The sequence below is a fragment of the Macrobrachium rosenbergii genome, chromosome 5, assembly GCF_040412425.1.
Source record: "Macrobrachium rosenbergii isolate ZJJX-2024 chromosome 5, ASM4041242v1, whole genome shotgun sequence".
Classification (NCBI taxonomy): domain Eukaryota; kingdom Metazoa; phylum Arthropoda; class Malacostraca; order Decapoda; family Palaemonidae; genus Macrobrachium; species Macrobrachium rosenbergii.
In genome coordinates this window covers 37,970,490-37,980,489 of record NC_089745.1, presented here as the reverse complement: position 1 = coordinate 37,980,489, position 10,000 = coordinate 37,970,490, and the positions used below count along the sequence as shown (strand labels likewise).

Genomic DNA, 10,000 nt, shown 5'->3' with positions numbered 1-10,000 from the left:
TGATTCTTTTCCTTTTTTCGGGAACTAAAAATGTAATAAGGAAAATAAATTTACGACAAATGTTTGCCATTCTGACTTTCATCATTTTAACGAGGGGATTCTCAGCTTATAGAATGGGAAACGATTCTGACAAATGTCAAATTTCGTTTAATGAAGTCCGTTCAAGAAACTTATTTTTAATGTAATATTCTAACGTTAGGGAGTATGGTTAGTGTTGTATGTTTAATAGAATGAGGGAATGAACTTGATGTGTGTGTGTGTGTATATATATATATATATATATATATATATATATATATATATATATATGTATGTATGTATGTATATGTATATATATATATATCTATATATATACATAATATACATAAATACACACACATATAAGAACATATATATACATATATAATGTATATATACATACATGTGTGTGTGTGGGTATACTAACGGCCTATCGCTAAAACCAGCGATGTTTCAATTTGTCCCTGAGCTGGAAGAAGGATTAAAACAAGAAGTGATACAACATCTCTTACGTAGATGGTAAGTCACATCTGTGGCAGTAATACATAAATGTGAAAATAGTGTAAAATTGTTTGAAAATTAACTGTCTAGAAATGCCATTTACAAGTATTTCCATACGATTGTTCTTCATTACACGAGATTCGACAATGTTTCATTTTATAATGTGCTGTGCATTCTGATCCACGTAGACGGGCACTACCGTCAGCACACCTCATGTGGTGCACTGTAACCATTACTACAGGTTGTTTGTACCCAATTTCTATCCTTTTATTCTACCTTCATCCCCGCTTCATTTCTTTAACCTTGCTGTCCAACCACTTTCACACCCTCTTTACTCACTGCCTTAAGCCCTTACTGACTGAGAGTCTCCAAGTGCTCGGCTTAATAGTTGAATGTTCATAAATCTGTCACGAATCTTGATGCTGTATACAACAGCAAAGCAAGATCTGTCTACTTCGTACATCTTGAACGAAAATGAAGGCTTTAACTATTTCTCGTAATATATGTCGTGACATTTAACACTTCTGAACCTTCCCCACCCCCGCCCCCCATCCCTCTCCCCTCACACCAGGATGCGTAGAGTAAAATGAAATAATTTTCATCTCGTGACTGATTAAATGTGAAAATGAGAAATTATTTTAGTTTTAATCACGATTTTACTGGTTAGTAATGAACTTCTACATTGTCACATTGATCGTAACATCATGATTCATATGTCAGTCATTTCGTAGAAATACAAGTGTAAATAAGATTAGCCTTTGAAAAAACTAAAAATCAAAGTGATCTAACGTATTACCAGAATATATATTACAATTTATATATATCATCTGTCTCAAAGTAATGTTACCTTTCCGAGATATCTGTCTACTTTTAATATTCTACGATGTTTCGCGTAGAAACATAATATAATGTGACTCAATTTTTTTATTTATCTCAGACACGTGTCGCTTTCAACTGTTGTCATTATTCGATTTGCATTGCAGATTAAATTTTCAGTCGAGCTCTGTGTTAAAAGAAAATTCTGCTTCATTTAAAAGAGATTGCTGATTTATGTGTGAGAGAGAGAGAGAGAGAGAGAGAGAGAGAGAGAGAGAGAGAAACTTCATTAAGCATCTGTGTATATATATATGTATATATATATACTGTATATACTATATATGTACACACACACACACACACACACACACACATATATATATATATATATATATATATATATATATATATATATATATATATATATATATATATATATATATATATATATATATATATATACTAGCATCCCTTTCAAAATCCTAAATTGTTTTTCAAATCTCGTTTCCTTGCTAAGAAAGGTCTGCATACAAGCCTTGACGTTAACTGCATATTGTCCTTTACAGCGAAAATAAAGACGACAGCATCTAACGTAACATGCATCAGGAAAGTCGACGAGTCTTCCCACGAAAGACCCAAATAACACCAATCATCCTTCTCTGACTTGAGAAAAGCACCGGTGCCTGAAATAATGGATTCACAGAGCTTATCGCGTATTGGGAAAGGAGAGCGTGGGTGAGATTTTCCCAGAAACTGGAGGTTTTGTGGAGGGCGGGAAGGCCAAAATCTTTCAGAAAAGCAGATGAGGCGCCTGACAAATGTATCTTGCTTTGCGAAAGTGGGTCGTTTGTTACAGGAAAATTTTAGTGGTATAACTTTTTCTCTGTACATAATATACCCCTTCTTTCACAATTCGTACAATTTCACTGCTATGGGTTTAAATTTTATGAGGAACAAATGGAAGATTTTGGGGCACATTGCTCAGGTCTCTCTCTATCTCTCTCTCTCTCACACACACTTACAAAGAAGGGGCAATCTAGCTGAGAGAAAGTGTATTTCCTATGATTTTCCCAGGAAAACACACGAGAATATACATACTATATGAATGCTGCCGAAGGAAAACTTGCAAATTGTATGCCGCATTTGACCAAAAAAAAAAAAAAATTACCCATGAAGCATCTCGCTCGATATACTGAACAAACAATTCATCTAAAGGCTTGCAAGAAAGGCCCAATGCTCCAAGATCATGCTTCTGTACAGATCCTTTAGCGTAAAGGCTACTTTTTCCCTATAACTTTTGCGTTAACACCCTTGCTTGCACCCACTGCACCATTTTCCAGCATCAGGTTTAATACTACCCAGTTTGCCAGGAGTTTTATCTTGGCTACAACTAGAATGTGAAATAGGTTGCCTAGCGCAGTTGTGGAATCTTCTGATCTACAAATGTTTAAGCGAGGAGCAAATTCATTTCTGCTCTCTGCTGCTGCTGCTGCTGCTGACGTCTCCTGAATTTAAGGTGTACCAGTTTTATTTTCTATTCCCTCATATTTATTTATTTATTTATCATCACCCGTTCCTATAACTTGTCTCTCTTTGCAGGCTGATTTCCTTCTGGAGCCCTCTTGGGTTTATAGTCTGTTAATTCTATCCATAATAAGGGTTTTCACCTAAAGAACTGAAGAAAGAAAGCAAGAAAGAAAAGAAATGAAACGTTGAGGAACAAAAGTGAATCTAATTTGCCTTCCTATTCTCTTTTGCGTACGTTTTGAAATGCAATGCGTCTGTGAGGTTTTCTCCCAGTTCCGCCTTTATATCCTTGTGCTTCATTTTCAGTTTCTGGATATCTTTATCTTGCTGTCCAACCACTCCAAATCCCAGTTTTCACTGTCTTAAACACTGAATGGCCGAAAGTACCCTTAAGTGCTTGGCTGGATAGCCTAGATTTAATCAAATCAAATTAATCTCTTTGGAAAATATTAATTAATTATTATTATTATTATTATTATTATTATTATTATTATTATTATTAATATTATTATTATTATTATTATTATTCAGAAGATGAACTATATTCATAAGGAACAAGCCTTGAAACTCAAGCTTCCAAAGAATATGGTGTTCATTCGAAAGAAGTAACAGAAGGTGACTGGAAATACAGAAAGAGGAGATCAGGTATTAGAAAAATAGATAAATTATCAAGTTAATATATAAATAAATAAATACAAAAGTAAAATAATAATAATAATAATAATAATAATAATAATAATAATAATAATAATAATAACAATAATAATAATATATAACGATGATGATCAAGATAACATTAAAAACGGCAGTAATGGTAAAAAGGCAGGAAATGTAAATGAAACATTCAACAGGAAGAAATATTCTACATGATTTCAAATCTCGAAGAGGACCTTCTGTTCTGAAAACGAGCCGGGAACAATACGAAGGGAAATGAAATCCAGGCATGAGAGAGAGAGAGAGAGAGAGAGAGAGAGAGAGAGAGAGAGAGAGAGAGATTCTTCCTCTTCTTCATACCGACTTAATTTCCTGACTTCCCTTTCAGTCCAAAATATGGTTATGAAGCGCAACGCCCAGATCAATAATTTCGGAGTCGAGCGAAGTAAACACGTCGCCCATATAACCTGGACTTAATTCCAGAATTTCAGGTGGGTAGAGTAAACAGGAAATGGAAGGGAGATTTTACGTGCGTGGAGAGGTTCCTTCTGTGGTGGCTTCTGGAATGTAAACACGCGCGCGCGCACGCACACACATACATATGTATATATATATATGTATATATATATATATATATATATATATATATATACAAATATATATATATATGTATAATTTTATATATATACAAATATACATATCTTATAATTTTATATATTATATATCTTATTATTATTATTATTATTATCATTATCATTCGGAGAAGAAAAACCCGTATTCATGTGTGACAAGCCCGCTGGAACCATTGGCTTGAATTTCAAGCCTCCAAAGAATATGGTCTTCATTTGAGCGAAGTTACAGAAGAGGACAGGACATACAGATATAAGAGATCAGCTATTACAAAAGAAAAAATAAATTAAACTGAAAAATATATAATATATATAAATATATATATATATATATATATATATATATATATATATATATATATATATATATATATATATATATATATATATATATACATACATACATGAGTGTGTGTGTATCAACGCCCTAACGTTTCAACACCTACTGCGTCATTTAACAAGAAATCATTTTCCTCGTCTCACCGTAAATATTTCCACCAGAAAATTCAGCCTGTGAACTGCAAAACAAATACCAGGAATTAACGAAAATTAACCTAGACTAGCAAATAATTTATGAATTTCAGTAGCCGACATTTTGAAATTAATACCACGAAAACCTGAAGTAGATAACCAACTGGTTATTATTTTCATACTTCCCGTTATTCTGAGTCATGCGTAATTACGCTTTTACTTCTTGAATCTTTTACTAGTTAGTAAGATGGTAGGCAAATATTGTTATTGAATAAAGGTTCCACGAAGTATATTTGAATTTCGCGTGGCATTCAAAGTCTCTTATTTTCACGATTTTGGTAAAGGAGCGGTTTCTTTTATCTTTGACAATTTGCATACAGGTTGCTCGTGCTGAGGTAATTCCTGGCAAGCAATTTAACATATATTTTTTTAATGTTTATATTATGCCCTAATTCGGATTGAAGTAAAAATAACTAAAACGCGCTGGTAAATACGCCGTTTAAGATATATTCGAACCGCTCTATTACTTGGAACATATCAACGCACTAAAAGAAATCATATATGTATGTATATGTATATGTATATGTATATGTAATGTATATATATATGTATATATATATGTGTGTATATATATATGTGTGTATATATGTATATATATATATATGCGTGTATATATACAGTGTATACATACACACACACACACACACACACACACACACATATATATATATATATATATATATATATATATATATATATATATATATATATATATATATATATAAATATATATATATATATATATATATATATATATATATATATATATATATATATATATATATATATATATATATATATATATATATATATAGAAACTTTAACACACTAAAAAGCTAGAAAGAAAAAGCACAGTCACAAACACACTGTTAATAAACGAAGCGGAAGAAGCAATGATACAAATGTGGACAAAAAAGTCGGACCATAATATATTAAAAGAAAATGAGGAATCAAGCAACAGAAAATGAGAAGGGACGGGAAATGAAAGGGACGTGAAGCAAGACTAAAAGGAAATGACCATGGCGCCTCTTCCAAGGGAGAGCTGAATGCTATGCTGTAAAAGACTGATAACAGGAGGGAAATAAAACAAATAACGATGCAAAATAAATATAAAAATTAAGATAAATGATTACATAAAAGGAAGGCTGAACTTCTCAGTTTCTGAGGTTTTTTTATTCCTCACACAGTTGGACTGTGGAACAGTCTCTCTGAGGATGTTATGCAGTTGGAACCTCAAAAGTAAGTATACCTTAGTTTAACCAGACCACTGAGTTGATTAACAGTTCTCCTAGGGCTGGCCCGAAGGATCAGACTTATTTTACGTGGCTAAGAACCAACTGGTTACCTAGCAACGAGACCTACAGCTTATTGTGGAATCTGAACCACATTATAGCTAGAAATGAATTTCTATCACCAGAAATAAATTCCTCTTATTCTTCATTGGCCAGTCGAAGATTCGAACTCGCGGCCAGCAGAGTGCTAGCTGTGAACGGAACCCACCTGCCCAACGAGGAACTCAAAAGTTCAAGCGAAGGTGCAATGCAGTACTACCCTAAAACAATTCTCCTTGTATTTTGTTAATTTAATTATTGTATTTTTTATCTATTTATCTATTAAGTTATCTTTTTATTTCTTTTCTAATAACTGGTCCCTTTCTATATTTCCGGTTCTGTAACTTCTTTCAAATGAACACCGTATTGTTGGGAAGCTTGAATTTCAAGTCTATGGCCCCTGTGGGCTTGTTCCATATGAACAGGGTTTATCTTCTGAATAATAATAATAATAATAATAATAATAATAATAAAAATAATAATAATAATAATAATAATAATAATAATAATAATAATAATAATAATAATAATAATAATAATAATAATAATAATAATAATAATAATAATAGTGATTGATAAACTGTAATAATAGAACTTTCATCTGAACCTTACAAGAAACAGAAAAGACTTATTTATCAACTGGCCATATATACCCCCTCCAGTTACGTACGCAGAATTATATTTAAATAACAGCTGATAAGTGATAGGTATTGACACGTCTGGTTCTCACAAGACTGCAAATGATCGTAACCTTCCCTGAGGTCACAATTTCATCCATGTTTATTAAACCGTAAAACTCTCAGGGTGTGCATATAAAAATGTACTTAATCCATGAGATATATATATCTACAGTAACTCTCATGACCATCTCCAGTTTAACATATCTTTTACCTAATGAATTCACCTCACGAGGCGGGATTTCGACAAGCCCACCACAGGGGCCATGGACTTGAAATTCAAGCTTCCAGAGAATATGGTGTTCCTTTGAGAGAAGTAACAGAAGGAAATCGGAAATACTGAAAGATGAGATCAGCTATTAGAAAAATAAGATAATAAATTGATAAATAAACATATAAAAATGCAAATAAATTAATAAAAATACAAGGTGAATCTTACAAGAGAATTTAGGCCACAGGCCAAGCGACCTATGAATCAATTGTTACAATTGATTCACATGATTGAAGTAGGATAGGGTGGAAAGTGAGATGGAAGAAAGAGAATGTGAGCGAAGGTACAGTAAAAGGAATGAAAGGTGTTGCAGTTAGGGGCCGGAAGGACGCTGCAAAGAACCTTATATAATTCCTACAGTACCGCATGGGGTGCACTGACGGCTCTACCCCCCTACGGGGAAGGTGAAATTTAAGACGGCATTTGACATCTGTTCAGCGCCAGTGGTTACGTTGTTCTGAAATACTGTTACAAAACTATTTGTAGTTATAAAAATTTCTTTGTTTGCTCTTAGAATTATATACAGTATCTGATGTCTGAAGAAGAGAAATGGAATTGTAAAGAACGAACGAGACTCAGGAAAGAGAAAGAGTTGATTGTTTTTACTCACGCAAATTTCAGAAAGACAAAGGAACCTTGGGTAGGATACATCAATCGTATCACATTGCAATCCAGTAAAATACAGATTTCTGGCTGCATTACAGTTCTGCAAATATAGAAATTCTTATTACATTCGAACTCCAGTAAAATGCAACAAAATCTTGCCTTATTAGCATTCCGAAAATATTCACTCAGAGAAACATTAGAAATATTTGCCGGACGTCATATGATTCCTACTAAATAAAATTTGAAGTTTCTTTGGCTTCGTATTCACAGATTTTATAAACATAAATAAAAGTTTCACTCATTTCTGCAGACTTAATGGGCACCCGTGTATCTAAAGTGGAGCCTTTCAGAGAACACAGCACAAAATCTCACTCGTGTAACATTTTACTCTTTTACACCTGCCGAGGTATGAATATCTTTTTGTCTACACGTCGATGCATGAGTCACACATATTTTTTGTTGTTGTTTTAAATCTCCTAAATTAGTAAGAATGGTTTCTGTGTCGGAAACCGTCGGTGTTTCGACGCCTGTCTGCTATACAGAACAATTGGAATTTGAATATAAAATTTAAGACAAAGTCCAAGCGCTGATGGGACCTATGAGGCCATTCAGCGCTGAAAATTATGTTGAAACAATTGTTAGGAAAGGGTGGGAAGTAAGATAGAAGGAAGAGAATATGAATTATAGTGAAAAGAATGAAAGGGGTTGCAGCTATGGGTATAAAAGACGCTGCAAAGAATCTTAATTAATGCCTACAGTGGACCGCGCGAGGTGCAATGACGGCAATATCTCCTACGGAATGTGCATATCAAGGAACCAGTGACGGTATATTTTCGTAAGAAAATTCTGTGTAACTCAAACAGGAGATATCATTAATTAATATCCAGTACCGCATTCAAACGGAAACTCATCAGAGAAGAGAAGACCCCCAAAGGTCCCTTGACTAGAGGATGAAAATAAGGGAGCCGAGGCCATTCCTAATTTCAGTTTCCTATCATTCATTTCCTATATATAATTAAGGTTACCTGATTCATAATTTGCTATCGCATGAACTAGGCTAAAATTAAAAAAGGACAAACAAACAAAGTCTGCAAATAAATTCTCTCTCTCTCTCTCTCTCTCTCTCTCTCTCTCTCTCTCTCTCTCTCTCTCTCTCTATCTCTATATATATATATATATAAATATAATATATATATATATATATATATATATATATATATATATATATATATATATACACACATATACATATACATGTATTTATATACATATACATATATACATATGTATACATATACAAATGCTTTTTGGAAATCAGTAGTCTATATGTAACCCTTACAAACGCATAAGCACTTATGCGTTAAACACTGCCATTGGTCCCGAGTATGATCTAGATTCTAGATACTGTATTTCCCCTTTAAACCACCTCCCATGAAGAGAAAATAAAAAAAAAATGGAACACATTCAATTGCCAGAGACAAATTGCACACAATCAAGAGACCGAAAACGAAAGGAATGATATGGAGATTATACCCAATCATAAGTCGGGGTCGCAAGATATAAAAATTTGAACCCAGTATAATTAGTTATTAATGAACCTCTCTTTCACGAATAGGTTATTAGGTCAATGCCATTTGGGAAACGGATAGTATGAGTGTTATGAAAGGTGGAGAAGAAGTTTTCTTTCGTATTTTTCAAGTTTTTCTTTCAATGAGTAGTTTTACCAGACAACTGAGATAAAAGAACTCTTCTACGGCTGGCCCAAAGGATTAGTTAGTAATTCCATGTGTAAAATTTATTCATCGTAAATTAGATTTCATTCAATAGGTTGCAGAGTTGTAAAAATCTTAGATTTGTTTCAAAAGAAAATTCGTTATTTCCAGCTACAATTTCTTTCATTGTGTGGTTTTTAAAATATAAATTTCTAGGACGTTGATATTTCCGGCATTCCGTTAAAATATGCTTTATAAATATATACTTGCGTTTGATATGTATCACAAATTGGTGGGGGAAATTTAAACAATTTGTAAAAGCGTACAGAGGAGGTCAAATCAGAATCTAAAATCACATAGCTTAATCTATCAATGAATCGAAAAATAATAAGTATAACTAGAAGGTATTCTTTTTAAACAGTGGAAAATGTGATAAAAAAAACTTCGTACTCTCTGAATAAGGCAACTACGTAGACATTACAAACCATAATTTCATTATGAAGGAAACATAATTGATATTATGGAATTTAGACTGTCAAGCCAAGCACTGGGACACTTTTGGGCAATTCCGCTCTTAAGACCGAGAAAAGATGAAAGTTGGAGTGGTTGGACAGCAAGATACAGAGATCCGGTAAATAATGAAGACCAAGTACAAGAATCTAAAGGCGGAACTGGGAGAAAACCCCACACCAACCACTAAGTGCATCACGTCAGGTGCACAGGCGGC

General features: G+C 33.2%; 1 protein-coding gene and 1 long non-coding RNA gene across 20 annotated transcripts in view; one reads left to right on the top strand and one right to left on the bottom strand.

The window, feature by feature from the left end:
* Positions 1-10,000, bottom strand: part of LOC136838671 (uncharacterized) — a 526,494-nt gene that overhangs the window by 213,605 nt on the left and 302,889 nt on the right. The window lies entirely within an intron of this gene.
* The window catches only part of LOC136838668 (GTP-binding protein GEM-like), a 282,807-nt gene that overhangs the window by 195,087 nt on the left and 77,720 nt on the right, over positions 1-10,000 (top strand). The window lies entirely within an intron of this gene.